This window comes from Corvus brachyrhynchos, unplaced genomic scaffold (assembly GCF_000691975.1).
Source record: "Corvus brachyrhynchos isolate BGI_N302 unplaced genomic scaffold, ASM69197v1 scaffold1, whole genome shotgun sequence".
NCBI classification, from domain to species: Eukaryota; Metazoa; Chordata; class Aves; order Passeriformes; family Corvidae; genus Corvus; species Corvus brachyrhynchos.
Window position 1 is genome coordinate 7,697,719 of NW_008237222.1, and position 16,668 is coordinate 7,714,386.

Below are 16,668 nucleotides of genomic sequence, written 5' to 3' on the forward strand. Positions count from 1 at the left end.
AAGGATTTGACTTATCAAACACCTTGATTACAGAATAAGTTCAAGGTCAAAATGATTTTAAACTGAAAAGGGAAACTGAAGGGTGAGGGACATGTATTCAACATGCATTATGCTATATTTTAAAGTTACTCTATTATTAGAAGAAACTTTTTTTCCCTCTCATTAAACATCCTGTGTATCTGTGTTTGAATTTACATGTCAATTTTTGTGTCTGTGGTTACTGGTGACTGCATTTTGTTTCTCCTTTTGGGGAGTGTTGATTTAAATAACTGTTGAGAAAGATTGCAAAGTGATAATTTGCTAATTAGCCCTCATTTGAAATGACTTTTTTAAGCTAAATGTGGGTCTGAAACTCAAAGTTACATAGTCCACTGATAAGCTCATAAATTATTGAGACAAACATCCAGACCCTCTGCAGATTTCTCAGGATTGGACCTTAGAAAATAACAAACTTCTGTTGGTTTAGGTCTTGCAAAACCCCTTGTCAACATGTCAAGGTTTTCACCCAAATGCTTCCTTGCAAACTCTATTAGAAATGAATAAAGCCTTAGAAAAATACAGAAAAATTATTCAGAAAGATTCTCATGGTCTTTAAATTATTTTGAACATGTTCCTAATTAATTTGCATTCTCTTTTCACAAATAAATGAAATTATATTTTCTTGTTAGCAACATGCATAGAACATATTTCTACTTGATTGAGGTTGATCTATATTGATTACACAAAGTGCTAGTTACAATAATCAAAGTCTCATGGAATTCAGGAAAACCTAGGCTAGTTCCTTCTGCAGAAGGAGGGTTCCTAAACACAGAAGAACCCTGTCACAGCAGCCTAGAATTCTTTGATTTGCAGATCAATTTAGATGACAAAAATTGTTTTATCTCTCCTTAAAATTTGTCAGAGCCATCCACCCCTGGTAGATCTTTATTTCTACACAGTATCTATTGTATCAGGTCCAGTCTCATGTCTGAATTCACTGGACTCTACAATACCAACAATAAAAGACTCATTAGCCATAATGCCTTCAATAAGTGTTTCTTGGAGTGAGTAATGCAATGTCTGCACAATAGCACAGTTTGCAACTGTGCTCTGGGCAGCCTCATGGGACTAACAGGGGAAATTGGTAACTGACACTTGTACAGGTTTAAATTTGAAATTGCATTTAATTTGTATATCATTATGTAATCGAGAACATGAACCTTTAAGGCAAATATAGCAGTAAATGGGCATCCTGCTAAAAATATTTGCAATACAATAATTAATTTAATGGAATTCATGTCTCTGGAGACTATTACAAGGTCTTTTTTGTGGCAGATTGCATTTGCTCTCTTAAGATGTGTCAAGGGGGGCATTCAGTGGGTGAGGGTACATGTGAGCTGGTAGATGTGCAGAAACATTCCCTTCTGGAGAGAAAATTCCCTTTCATGGGACAGGGACAGCAAGTGTACAGTCCGTCTCAGTTCAATGGTGCTTGAAGTGGTTTCCAAGGTGGAATTTATCAGTAAGGTCAGTATGACTTCTTTGGGATTCTTTCTTGACTCCTTTTTTTGGAGCCTCTGTAGGTGTCACTGAACATGTCGTTTTGTTTAAATTCATGATGAGAAAAATAAACAAACTTGGGAGAAAAAAAGCTAGACCAACCACATAGAGAAACTTTATCATGCCAAACTTACCTCTGTTTTTTTTGTTAATATGCAGTGGTTTGGTACCCCAAGATGTCTTAAGAATGCCAGAACATAGGAATACATTTTTAATGGAAAAATTGCTTGGGAAACTTGTATCAGTTTGGATTTGAATAGATTGCTGAGCCTGATGTCTGGCTAGGCTCCTTTTACATTCCTGAATTCAATGATGTATAGTAAAATAAGCTATGACAAAACAATTGCTTCTTTCTTGGTTCTCTACTATATTTAATTCAGAATTTTTTATGCAACTTTAAAAATAGCTCCTATAGAAAGGATATAGAAAGTCTCCTTCATGTGACTTTGCCATTGCTCTATTGTGTAAGATGTCCAAAAACCCTTAAGAGCACAAGTCTTGCTAATTGTTAATTGGGACATTCAATGGGACTTGAGCACCCACTTCACTTAATTGCTTTTGAGCAGCCAACACAGCTCTGAGAAGTGGCAGACATTTGTGACCAGATTTGCTCCTATATCCTGGGTCCAATTTGTCAAGAGCAAAAACATCACTTACAAAATGCCATTGACTGTCAATTGTTCAGCTTTTCTGCAGGACCCAGACTACCTATTGCAGGAGTTCTTTTGTTCCACTTGGCTTTTCCTTAGAGAAGAAAATAGATATGGAATTTTTATAATGTTCTATTTCCTTTGTTTTAAAGCACATATTTTAATGTGATTTTTCACTCACAAAAAAAAGGATATTTCTGGCAATGTAATAATAACTTGCATTTGTATTGTACCTTTCATCTCAAGTGATCCCAAAGCACTTTACTAACTTAACAAGCTGAAACACACTATATTAAATACTACACATAGGGATCACTTCACCCACCACTGAAACAACCACTTATGTGGTGAAATGAACCAACTGTTTAAAGGCTCGGTTCTGCAAGGTGTTGAGCTCTATTAGCCTGATACAATGCCCACTGAAGTCAATATAAAGACTCCTAAAGATTTCATTGGGCTCTGAATTAGAATTTATTACAATCTTCCAACAAAGCATTTAGGAACATGCTTAACTTAAGCACCTGAGCAGTTCCATTGACATTAATAGAGCCTGAGATTGCTTAAAGTTGAGCTTGTGAGTTTTGAAGTAGGGCCAGGTGTCTGACTGCTGTGCAGCAGAGATTGCAATGAGTGCATTGACACAGCAGAGAAGCAGAAAACAAGATCTGAAGAACATCCTAACTCATTAAATTCACTGCTGAAATTAGGTAGCACAATTTAAACACCCTTACCGAACACATGATCAAGATAACATGAAAGAAAAATTTTTAGTCCACTCCTCGAAACGTTTTTGCATTCGCTACATGCTAGTAAGTTTATATTATTGCCTGTGTTTTATTACCAGTGCTTTGTTATTTAGAGATCATAAAATTATGAATATTTTTTTGTTTGCAAATCATAGATTCCTCTTAATGTAATCCAGTAATTCATTACTTTTCTTCCTGCACTGTTAGCTGGATTAATAAGCATGTCCTACATTAGTTTATTAATTAAGAAATGGTAGAAAAGAGTAGGCCTATAAGCTAGAGCAAAGCATCTGGAAAGAACTATAGCAAAGCAAGTGGAGGAAAAAAATGTGGCTGCTCTGTTTAGCATTAGGCAGCTCCAAGGATGCTACTTCTCACTCCCAAAGATAGTAAGGCTTTGTGATACTAGAAAAGATAGTAAGTCCAGGTCAGAGCTGGGACAGTAATAACCCTTCTTCATAACCTGACTGCACCCTTCCATGTTAACATACTGTGAACTGAGCACAAGTGACAAAACCAATCCATCACTGCACCGCCAACACAAAGAAGAATAGAGAGGTTAACAGAAATTGATGACATCCCTGCTCGAATTTTACACTGATTCGGCCAGCTTTACGATTGAAACAGACAAAGATTTATAGTCCAAGCTAGGACGCTGGCTCTCCTTGATTGCCTTGATTTTTTTTTTATGCGCTTCTGCATATTTATTTCCAAGCTCATCACAGGCTTGTATCATTAGAATGCTGATTTGATTTTACATTCCAAGAGGAGTAGACATTATGCAGCCATTTGCATGATGTGAGAGAAATCACCATAACGGTTTGTGATATCGGCGACCAAAATGATCGGTAATGTTCACCTGCATAAGCAGGATTGTGTAATATTTTTTTTGAAATTCAGATTTTTTCCTTTTGCTTCTCCCTCTGTGAAAAAAAAAAATAAAAAGAAGGAATTATTCCATATCCTGTGGATGAGAAATTGTGTTTTGTCATGCCTCCGAGGGTTACAGTGGTATTGAGCTTTTATGAATTCGTTTGATATCAGGGCTGAGCGTTACGAGTTCCAACACAAATTTTTTTCCCCATGACATTATTACTGAAAGCTTTTATCAGTTCATTGTGACAAAAAATTGATTATTATCCTTGACACTTGATGGATAGCTTTCATAAAAGTACTTTTTTTTTCTTTAGGTTCTTTTTCTTGTGTGTGTGTGTACACCTGTAAAGTTTTCTTAGGAAGGTTCTATTTTCTGGAGAGGAAAAAAAACAAACCAAGCAACAACCACTTACTCTGTGGAGTATTCTTGAAACACTGCTATCCATGAAAAAGTTAGAAGTGAAGTGGAAATTCTGCTTCCTTACAGCTTTTTCTGCTTAAACACTAGGAAAATGTACATTCACTCATCTTAGAGATAAATTTGGATTAGTAATATAACTGTTCTATAGCCACCTGAAAAAGAGATTTTGAAGTAGTTGAGACTGAGAAATTGATAGACACTCTATAGTTAAGGTTAATTTGGGCCGCTGTCTTTGCCAGATTCTAATACCTCTTTGCAGTTGTTATATTTTATACAAATGTTATAAAAATTTTCAGCAGGTGTCTGACAGAAGAACAAAGCTGCCTTTAAAGAGTTTAACTCTTGTTTATTGTGTTCTAGCAACAAGAAGCAATAGGACTTGACTCATTCTGAACAACGCCAGAAGCTGCAGCTAATGGTGATTCAATTACGGTCTCTCACAAATGGGAATATTCACCTCTGTGTGTGCATTAGTGTTGATGGGAGTTCTGTGCTTGTCTTGGGAGGAGAATATACTTTAAGAGAATGTGGAAGAACTGTTTTCTTCTGGTGGAAATGTCTGCTCTCCCTGCTTGCCATTCTCAATGATGGATTCGTAGGAGTCTTCCCAGGGACCCTCACTGAAACAAAAGGTGGGAGGATAGTGAATTTTAGAGAAATTTGTGAAGACAGAAAGTCAGCCAGAGGCCAGACCAGCCATTTGCTAGAGAAAAGGAGCTTTAGAGAAGATAAGATTAGTTATAGGAACAGATTTTAACCTTTTGAAGCAAATGCTGTTAAGTGTCATATCACTTAAGAAAAAAAAGTAGAGTTTTCTGAACAGTTTCAGACATTTGGTGGTTCTTGAGTTCAGGGAAGTCATCAGTAAACAGAAAAAAAGATTATTTAGCCTTACTGTTACTATTGCATAGATGCAAAATTGTTTCTTTTTGATGGACTGGTGTAGGGACAGTTGCCACATGTGTGAAAGAAAGGAAGAGATTACAAGAAGCCTTGGTCCAATGTATAACCCCCAGTATGTGCCTTGTCCTGAGAGAAGTGATGGAGTGGCTGCAGTCTTCTTAATTCCTTCCCCCAGACTTTCCACTTCTCTCTACTCCATAGTCTGTCCTGGGGGCAGGTTCTGGGCCAAGTTTACCAAATTGGGGCAATATAAATGTCAGTAACACTGTAGGAAAGGAAGAATTCTCCAGTGTATACTTTGCATCTGTTCTTAGAAAGAAGGATGATGTTTACAACAACAACAACAACAAAACAGGTTTTCTTACAGTAGCAATGAGAGGAAAGGAACAGCGTAATAGAAAAAAAAAGTTTAATTTAACTATGATGAACTACTTCACACATGTTAAGTTCAAGGGAATAGCAGACTGATGAATTAATCTTGGAAGACTGAAAAAACTCTGGGATTCCAGAAAAAAAATTGTTCTTGTGCCACTGCTTAAGAAGGACAAATACTTCAGCAAACTGTCGTCTCATTAAATGGATATAGGGCAACTAAGTCAAGGTGACAGGAGATTAAATCAATGAAGAATTAAAATAATGGCACACTGTCAATCAACACAGCGTAATGAAAAAATTATCAAGTAAACTTGCTCTTTTTTGATTGAGTTTATGATTTCACTGGCAAAGATTTCTGAAGAGTATTTGATTTCTTTAGGATTTAAAAATACTACAGGTAGAGAATTCACTAAAAGTTTTCTAACTGATAGTTTTTGAAAAAGAATTCTAATGAAAAAATAATCCATTTGGTTTTTCCTATTGGATTCCATCTTTCTGTTGTGATTCAAGTCATGACCTGAGCAGCACTGTGCAAAATGACACACAATCAATCTTGTTAAGATTTATACACATAAAAAAAACATGTATGGTAAATAATGAGAAAGACAACTCTGACAAACAGCCTAGATATTACAATGATCTGGACTTGCTGCAATAAGATTTATTTTGACTTTTCAAACTGCAATATTACATACCTAGCAGTGACTGCAAGTCACAATTCCCTTCTGAAGGAGAAACTAATTTTGAAAAGGAGCATCATAAGGAGTTAGAAATTACCAGGAGTCATATGATATAGAAAAGGATATGATCAGGAAGTTAAGAGAGCAAATAATCAGTCCTCAGTTCTATGGCCAGAAAGAGTAAGTTGATGATTAACCAATGGAATAATTTATTTAAGGATCTCATGGCTCCTCCAGTTTTTGGTGTTTTAAAAACTGAAAAGCTTTGAAAAGGTATGTTCTGTCTTACCAGCAGGCCTGGTGCAAAAGATAGGGTCATGCTGCTCCCTCCACTGCTGAGTTTAAATTATCTCGGAATTGTCAGCTTCATCAAGGTAAAATTAAAAATATGTAACTGTGAGTTTAATAAACAAAAAGATTGTGTAAACTGAGATGCCCAAATTAGGCACTGAAAGCACACAAAAGGTACTATTAGAGTACCTAAATGCCAGTTTCAGGGCCAAAGGCAAATGTTTGCAAGGTCTTCTGAGTATTCTGGTATGTAATGTTGTCACTTCCCAGTTGTATTTCAAAGAACTTTAGTTGTTTATTTTTTTCTCCTGGTACAATATTAGGATTTTATCTGCAGCTTTCAAAGGGGAGAAAAAAGCATGTTTTCTACTACTTTTTCAAGCTTAAAATAATTTTCAGACTCTGAAAACTGGAAGGTACTGCTGTTGAGCATGAAATCTTGGCTCAATTTGCCAGTGCACTCACTACATGTGATTTTTTTTCCACTGTCTGGATTGCCTTTACCTGGTGGGTTAGACCTGGCAAACAGCCAGGCTTCCACCAGCGACTCTCTCCTTCCTTCCCTCTGTTTAGAAGGACCGGGGGAGAAAATAGGATAAGAAACTTCATGTGTTGATTGAGACAGTGAGATTTCTTACCAGTTACTGTCACTGGCAAAACATATTCAACCTGAGGACAATTAATTTACTTTTCCTTTTTTTCCTAACTAAGATAGATTTTGTTAGTGAGAAACAAAAGACAAACATTAGAACACCACCTTTCCTCCCCCAGCTCTGACCACAGAGGCCATGCCCTGCAGAACCCCTACTGCCAAAGCCTTGCCCCAGAGACCCCAAACAACATAATATAAAAAAAAGTAAGCCTAACAAGCGGTTTGAAATAATGAAAGGACGACATCTAAGTTGCATGTGGATACTGCTTTTATATTTTCTGTTAATACTGTAGGAGGTACTTAAGCTAATTTTCTGCAGAAGAATGCCCTTTTAATCAAACTTGATGAGCATGATTCTCCCTCTATTTATATAGTAACTTTACAAACTTAGTTTTAAAAGGCTGATTTTAGTTTTGTAAAATCAAAATTTGTTTGGATTGTTCATTTGATTAATTTTAACCCTCTTCTAACGCAATGAAAGATCATGGTTTATTTAAATTTTATTGCAATTACTGCATTTGCAGTGAAACTGATAAAACAAACCTTTGTTTTGGTTATAGATAACATTTTATTTGAACTGAAAAGTTATTGCGGTATATATTCAAGTAAATATCATAGAGCATAATATAAGGTTCTTGTCTGGATCTTACTGTCAACAATCTATTAGTTGTAATGAATCTACTAAGAAACTATTGTACTCTCCATATTAGAAATGCGTGGAGGCTGGAATATCTGCCATATAAGGGTTTTTCAGGAATTTTAAAATTTGTCTGCCAGCAAGAGTTATTTCACAGAAAAGAAAATGATGGTAGAGCAAAGGAGGGGAAGTTTGGGTCATTCAGATATCTTGCTTCAGAAAATTAGAAGGATTTGTTTTGATTTCAATGCTTGAGTCTTTGTTCTATTAGAGCACTTGTCATTCTGTTATGATTATAATTTGGCAAATTATTTCTAATTGAAAAGTCAGCTTCCATGAAGAAATGAAATTTCTAAAATAACCTAAAACCCAGGCATTTTAAAACTGTCAGAAATTTTTTTTATATTTGCAAGTGAAATCCTAGAAAAATCAATCCCATTTCACAAAGCACTTCTGGTAGCAATATTTTCCAATGAACTGTAAATCAATCAACTTTTCTCTTAATGCTTCTAGTCTTACTCTCACAAATTTCTCTATTTTGCCTTATCAGTTGCCAGTTTGGTTCATTTTGCAGACAAAGCACTAAGTTTAAGAAGTAGGTTTTAGATTTAGGCATAAATATAGAACTGAACACAATATTTAAATTATTTACAAATTCAAGTGGGCTTTTAAATTCAAAGGCAGTTAAACAAGGATTTGGGAGAAATTAGCTAGTAGGATAAATGTAAGTCATGGATTGACAAAATGATGTTACTTTACACTTATTCTGATTTCTGTTCAGATCAAAAGCAGGCACATATAGGAAGATACCAACAGCCTGAAATATTTGTAGTACTTTCTATGAGAGGAATAATTATTTTTTTCTCATGAATAAAAGTAAATCAAGTTTAAACTGTGAAGTTGGAGACTATCTGGAGAGAAAGAATAATAAACTAAAAATAAATTGCTCTCCATTGTTGTGAGTGAATTATGCACATTACTCCAAACAGATTTTGTTGAGGTGATTTAGCCATAATCCACTTGTTTTGTGCTTGCATGCCTAAATTTTATGTATCATTTGTACAAAGATGAATAAAAGCCTGTTTCAGAGATATAAATATGCATATGCAAAGCCAAGTACAGTAAGATTGAATCATCTCCATATATTCTGTAACAGGAAAATAAAAAAGATGACAGGGAGCATCAAATTACCTTATTTTACTAGCTTTTTCCTCAAACACATTTTTAAAAGTACAAAACAATATAATTTGTTGTGGCATGCTGCTCCCTCTGTTGCTATTAAGCTATCCAGGTGATGCTCTCTTGGGAATCCACTCTGAACAGAGGCCTAATTCAAGACTAGATCACAACATCTGCACCAGATAGAATTTGTCATCTTCTGTCTTCAAACCCATTGGCTGTTGCTTAGCAACTGGTCAATCTCACAGAGTATTTGCCATGACAAATTAGTAGTGTTGTTACCATGACAACCAGCTTTGTTACTTAATTAAATTGATTTGAATCAGAATTGGCTTTCGGGGAAACAAGTGTGTTGTGTGAAGTAGTAAACATGAGCTTGCAGCTAAACCATTCATGCTTTGATGTAGTAGTCCCTAAAATCAACACCATCAGGATGAAATCCACAATCAAATCCTGAAATCACTGTGGACAGACTTACTTAAGATTTTAATTTTCTTTTCCAGATTTTTTTAGAGCATTCTGGATATATTTAGCAACGGTCAAAAAAAAAAAAGAACCCAAAACCCAGGCTGCTCCAATTTCTTGATTAATGCTTGACAGTGTAAGTAGGGAAGTTACTGCTCTTTAGCAACTGATTGTGGAGCCATGTTTCATGTGTCACTGGAAATTCCACAGCTTCGCACACAGAAAAGGAAAAGAAATCAGATTATGTGGGGTAAAGAGCTAGGAATGGAATTTCTTGACATTCTTTCTATTTCTTCTCCAGTGGCGTCTTGGCTTCTACTTTGAAAGTCTCAGTTTTCACCATAATATGGGACTCTGACTGGCTTGAGGAAGTGAGGGAAATCCCTTCTTTTGATACTTAGGGTCCAGGCAGCACAAAATTAAAATAAGGCAAGCTAGAAATTCAGATTTCACACTACTGGCAAATTTCTTTTAACAGAAACACCTACACACTTTTTAATTATGTTTTCTACCCTTCTTATCCTCTTTGCAGACTGACAGAGGCACAGGATTAGCATATTTATGTCATACATATATTTAATGAATGAAACCTACACTTTAAGTATGAGCACATCTGTTGCAGGCTTCAGATATGCAATCTCACGTTTTTTCAGTTTATCTCTATTTTATCACCTGCAATGTATGGGTGCCTGCTTTTGCTGTCCTTCCTGATCTTCTTGCAAATTTAACTGCACAACTCAAGTTGCATTTTCCTTATAAAATATTAAATTAACTGCTTGGAATGATTTGAAATTTCTCATTATGTGTGACTGATTTAAAACTCGAATGTGCTGTTTTGCATGGATGTTCCAAAGCTTAAGCCTATGTAAACAATAAATGGGAAACATCAACCAAGTGGTGACTCACAAGGGAAACTGCAAAATGTTGACAAATTCTAAATTGCAAGGTGCTGTGTGGCCTTGCTACATCGCTTGTGTGCTATCTGTATTTCACACTGCTATCATTAGAATATGCAGACTGCGTACTGAATTTCTCTGAAGTAGATTTTTTATTTCTTTAGACATTATTAGCAGAGTCTCACTTTTCTAATGCACTTGTTTTGAGAATTTGTCTTTGTTCAGAAGCTTCTGGAAAAATAAATCATTTACAAGAAAGAAGAAGCATTTACATACGTACCACTAGCAAAACCGTCTATCTTTCACACCTCTGAATGAATTCATACAAAGCATTTTTCTCCTTTAGATTGTTTTCACAAAACTTAGTAATTGCAACACCTGATTTACAGCAGTTTAGATATAAGTTTCAAATATTTAAATGTCTTCTCCTTGTAAATATTATACATTATATGTGTTACCCTGATACAGAGATTTCATCTTCAAAAATCCTGTAGAAATGTTATATGGTTCTTCTCATACTTAAAGCAGAATTAATAATAGGAATTGACATCTTTATTACACAGAGAGGGAAAATTCAGAGGAAAAAAATAAGTCATTGTCAAAAGTTCAGAACTCAGAATCACTGTTCACACATCTGTAACACACGTCAATGTTAGGCTTCAAGTTTTGACCAGCTAAAATTTTTATACAATAAAGTAACTCTAAAAGCTGATTTATAAGTTTGAGGTTTTTTATTACAGGTCCCTTTATAATTTTTGTGGGGTTCTAACTGAAAGGAAAAATTGACTATTAGAAGAAAAATAAATTCTAATATATGTTTTTTGATAGATTTCATTTGTATTTATCTAGTTCTGACTATTGAAACAATGTCAGAAACAAGTTATTTTCTGAAAAACGCTTATCAATGTTAATAAGAGAAAAATCTAAAGAACTAAAGTGGAGAGAAAACGTGGAGTAAAATTTTGCTCAAAGGATAGATGCAAGTGTGAAACAGGGTGGTATTTCAGACTATCCACAGTTTGTGCAGTTAATTGAGAGAAGCTGAAAAGTCATGCGTAAGTCAGGAACAGAACAGTTTAGGAAAAAGAAAGAGAAAAGGTATTATCTTTTTTCATGCATCAGTGAGCAGAGGGGTAATATCTCATCTGTTCCATGGTTTACTACTCATTTTGGTGACCAACTGGTGACCAATCTTCTAATTAAGGTATAGTTTTTAGAAATGGAATTCATTTCTCTCCAGATGAGATGAAAAGACATGTCGGCAGTTTTTATCCATTTAAAAGAAAAAAGATAGCAGTGATGTAAATACTTGGATTCCTTCCTAAGCATACTCAGCCTTCAGAGATCATGAACTAGACAAGTATTGGGTCTTTAGCAAAGGCACAAATTTAGTAGTTGAGGAACCTGTACAAATATCATTCACAACTGCATAGGGGTTATGGGCACAGGTATAGAGTGGAAAATGACATGGGCTTTAAACATATCATTTCATTGATGTAGCTCCTCCTACCAAATAAACAGAAGAGTATTTGCACCACAGCCCTGTTGCATTGTGACAGTGTGGTCCCAGAAGCAGGCCTTCTGGTTGTGAAAAGCAGCTATTCAATGGCTCAGCCATGGCTGAAACTGAGTCCTTGGCTTCCATGGCCACTTCACAAGGAGAGGGGTTAGGTCAGTCCCAGGGCATCTCAGGCAGACAAACCATCTGACCACCAAGCCTGATGAATTATGCTGCTTGCCCTTGGGCAGAGAAGGCAGATACTTACCAGGCACTGTCCATTCCTATTTTAGTGGGCTTAAACAGACAGTAAAAATGCTGTAACTAGGCTTAGCCACAGATAATGGATGTCACAGTCTTATAATATTCTACTTTTTGATGAAATGTTTGAGGGATAAGCCAAAGTAGGAATTTATAAGTATGGCAAACAGCTTTCAGTAGTTTGTCATCACTTATTAGTCTTCTCAGTCCCTCCAAAAGAGTAAAAGGTTGGGGGCATATTTTTCTTTTCAAGGTTATTGAGTGTTTTTATATTGAAGATGAATACTTCAAAATCCTTCTATAATGATGAGCTTCACACTCCAAGAAAGAAAAATTTCTCTTTCACAAATGTTTTAATATTCTGTAGCTTACTATCCTCCTCTGATTCACTCTAGGAAATTATGGGTTAGTGATATTCTTCCTACCCACGCCTTAAGAGTAAAGGTACAATTGAGCAATTGAAAGCTTGTCCATTCTCTCCTCCATGAACAGTGACAGACCAGAACCATGCAAATATAAACAGATGCAGCAGGACTAATTCTGATTATTCTTAAAGCTGGATAGCTCTTGTAAAATTTCAGGGAATTAACTCTATGGAGCTTTGAGATTTTTATCATGAACACAAACTGCTATTTTACAGGCACTGTATAATATAGGCACTGTACAAACAAGAGTAAAATGTTGTACAGACTTACAAGATGAAGATAAGGATATTGGTTCTGTAAGAAACGGGAATACAAGAAAACAAAGAAACATGAGAAGTCAATGTGCTATGCTTCAGTCATAGAATCATAGAACAAACTGGATTGGAAGGGACCCATCAAGATCATTTACTCCAACTCCTGACCCTGTGCAGGACACCCCAAGAGTCCCACAATATGGCTGAAAGCCTTGTCCAAACTCTGTCAGGCTTGGTGCTGTGACCACTTCCTTGGGGGGTCTGTTCCAGTGCTCAGCCACCCTTTGTGTGAAAAACCTTTTCCTGATATCTACCCTAAGCCTCCCACGACTCAGCTTCATGCTGTTTTCTCAAGTTGTTTCAGTTTCACATGATTAATATGAAATATCCTTCCTAAACATTGGTAAATGTCACTAAAAGCAAATGAGGGATACTAAATAAGTAGGAACAAGTTTGCAGGTAAGGGTATCATGGTTTAAGTTCTGGGCTAAAAAAATGCACATTTTAACAAATTGTAGAATCCCACTTGTAGAAATTGGGATATGATATTGTGAAAGCTGACAGTACCTTTAACTGTGGATGGCTAAAACAGGTTGTGTCTCATAAATTATGCAGACAGTATTTGGATGCAAGGACTAAGAAACTGTCAGAGTTGAGCCAGGTTACAAGCCCTAGTGACATGCAAGATGGTCATGAATTTGATCAAAAAGAAGAAGTAATAAAGAATTTCTTTCTTTTAGGTCTATGAAGAAAAAGAAACCCAAGATGATAGTTACATCAGTCGAAATGAATGAAGTGACCAAGACCTGTGGTTTAGAGGAAAAGAAGAATATCGAAGAGAAAGATAAGGATACCACCATAATAAGATGAAAATACCTGAAATAATAGAGCAGAGAAGAGATGAAAGGGAGGATTAGAGGAAACAGGAAAACAGGTAAGAAAAAGAGTTAAGAAAGGAGGAGGAAGACAAGATTTTAAGTGTGCAATTGATTATGCTGATGAGACAAACATGATTTTTAAATCTGATCTTTGACTAAGAACTCTTAACATCTTTGCTGAGAAGAAGATTTTCCAGTGAAGTCAGACGTAGAGATGAGTACAGGAGAATTCCAGACACATGCTGTATTTCTTTAAAAATTTGAGATGAGAAGAAAAGAATAAAAAACCTAAATTAACACCTAGGGCATTAGTGGAAAACAAGAAGATCTTAAATTTCTAAGGTAAGGAAAACAAAGACATATTTGTACACTAAGAGAGAAAACATAGGGAGTAGTGACAGAAAGTCATGGAGAATATGACAAAGTAGATGAGGAGATTCTCTAAGAAAAATTATCATTAAAACTCATAAGAGAAGGAAGTAAAAGATCAGTATGGGAAAATCATATAGTTACTCCAATATTAAATTGGAGCATAATGGAAAGATTATTGCCTGATAAGTAATCTTAGATGGTATTTTTAATTGCTTTTCAGTTTTCTACATTGTATATAGAAAATTATACTAGCTTCATAAATACCTGTGTGCCTGGGAAAAGCTTGCTAGAAATTTTTAGTGGTATAATTCAGATCATAATTTACCAAGTATTTATTAGAACAAGTTTATGAAGAAGATATAACGGTGTAAGAGAAAGCTCATCTTGGAACAGCCCTATGTCTTGACTGGAGAATCAGCAAGAACCTGGAAAAGTGATTATTTTTTCTTGTGAGACTTTACATATTAAGGATGTAAGTTAATTCTACTGATCTTCCTACTATCCTCTAACATGAAAAAAAAAAAAGCCAATATCAAAATGACACAATGCTAGGTTACAAATTCCACTTCCTACTCGCATTTCCTATTTGCAATATAAAGTGATACAGATACAAATACATATATGTAAATACATATGCATGTATGTACACACATACGATACTATAAAGATACCTTGCAAAATCTAAGAGTAGTTATCATATTTACAAAGGAAGTAAATATAACCAAGGTGACCTATTATCTTATTTTTATTTTTTATAAAATAAAATATTTTTTATATGGAGAAAAAACTTTGTAGGTTTTTTCTCCCCCATGCCCACCATGCCATAAAAATGTATAGAAATTTGTAATTTCTTAATGAACTTCAAAATTTTGCATCTTTTCCTCATTCTTAACAAAGCACTTAATATTGCATTAGATCATGACAGTACATCTGAAAGCATACCTCCTTAATAGAGCAAAACAAAGGACAAAGTTAAGGTTGAATGCATTGCACTGAAAGGAAATGGTGTTGAGTGATGACAGATTCTATTGCAGTTAGGAGGGGATGTATGTTTTCATTCACAGAATCACAAGGCTGAAAATGACCTCAAGAGGTCAGTTAGTCCATCCCTCTGCCCTAAGGCAAAACCAGCTCTACCTATGTTATCCCTGACAGTTGCTTGTCTAATCCTGCTCTTAAAGGCCTCTAATGATGGAGATCCCACACTGTCTTTTTTGAATACTTCCCTGAGCTTTCTGTTAGAAGGCATTTCATAACATTTTTATGGACTATTCTTTGCCTCAGTTAAGCCTATTGCATCTTAGTCTGGTCAGAGGGGGATCTATTAATTTCCATATATTTTTTTAATTTTTCGTCTTTGGGAATTTATTTAAGGATAAATGTGATATGGGGTGCTAATTTTATGCCAAGCAGGACAGAGAAGATCCCTTAAAATATTTTGTGTCTTCACAGTTATTTTAAGAAATTATTTGGAGTCAGGAGCCTAGAGGTGAAAAGAAGGACTGATTTATAGCACTTTTTTTTCCTTTACATTCATTGAAATAAACATCTGATGAGTTGTAGGAACATAGTTAATGTACGTTAAGAGGGGAAATAATGCAGACAATATATCTTTATGTGAAATGAAACATTTGTAAACATCAAGGAAGAGGACATTGTTGAGTACTGAGTTTTGTATCCATGTCTCCAGCTGAAATCACTGCCCACTGGCAACCACAGAGAGTAGAGAGTGAAGAGCACCCAGAGGAAGGGTTATCCTTCACTGCCACACTCAACCTAAAGTGTACCAGTCGTGACCTCATACTTGATTTTTAGGTTCCTGTGGCTGTAATTATATTACAGAACCTTTCCCGTAGCACATAGCTTCTGAGCAAAGGCTTTGGAAATACTGATTTATCTAACACAATGACTTTGTAAATAGCTACTCTAAATAAGAAAGTGCTGAAGTAGCCTAAACACATTTTATTTTCCTTTCCCTTTTTTTCTAGACTCCATCACCAGTCTAAGTTCTTCATCTCATTCTTGACAATTCATTGACCACAAGAAAAATTGGCTCAAGAAGCTTCAGAAGTCACATCGTTAGCAAGAAATTACACAAAATATGACTGTACTAGCAACAGAAACTACATAAAATAAAAATGTTAAAAGTTAATGTATTTCTGGCAAATATTTCTCTCTTCTATTAAAGCAAGAAAAACCATTCCTCAAGAAAAAAATCTTTTTCCAACCATCTCTAATCAAATAATTGTGAGGAAGTTATTTACCTATTCTCTTTGGAACTGGCTGACCTGACCTTGACCAAAGGTTTTCAGTAGGGTTTTATAAAATTCTTGCATATTTACTTGTTTTGATCTTCTTTCAACTCAGACACCCCTAGATGCAAAACTCTGTATATTCCATGCACTCATGTGTTTGCACCATTTATCAAAGAGTTTGCAAAACTCTTATATTTTTTTTTCCAGATTAACACCTCTGCTTTGCAGCCACTTTCTTCAGTTACTTTTTACTCTAAATTATTTTGATTTATACAGAAATAATGAAATACAGTGAATCCCTATAAAAATGTTTCATTTAATAAAAAATTAGGAGGCAGCTCCAATTTGATGATCTCTCATTTAAAAGAAACAGACTGTAGCACCTCTGTGTAAGTAGAAGAGGAAGAGAAAGGGA

At 35.4% G+C, this 16,668-nt stretch overlaps 1 long non-coding RNA gene across 1 annotated transcript in view; it reads left to right on the forward strand.

Annotated features, from left to right (window-relative positions):
• LOC108445378 overlaps positions 1 to 16,150 on the forward strand; it is a 23,084-nt gene extending 6,934 nt beyond the window's left edge. Inside the window, exons 2-3 of the long non-coding RNA XR_001860198.1 lie at positions 13,489 to 13,682; positions 15,987 to 16,150. This is a non-coding gene — a long non-coding RNA (uncharacterized LOC108445378). The remainder of the gene's footprint in view (positions 1 to 13,488; positions 13,683 to 15,986) is intronic.
• The last annotated feature ends 518 nt before the right edge of the window (positions 16,151 to 16,668 follow it).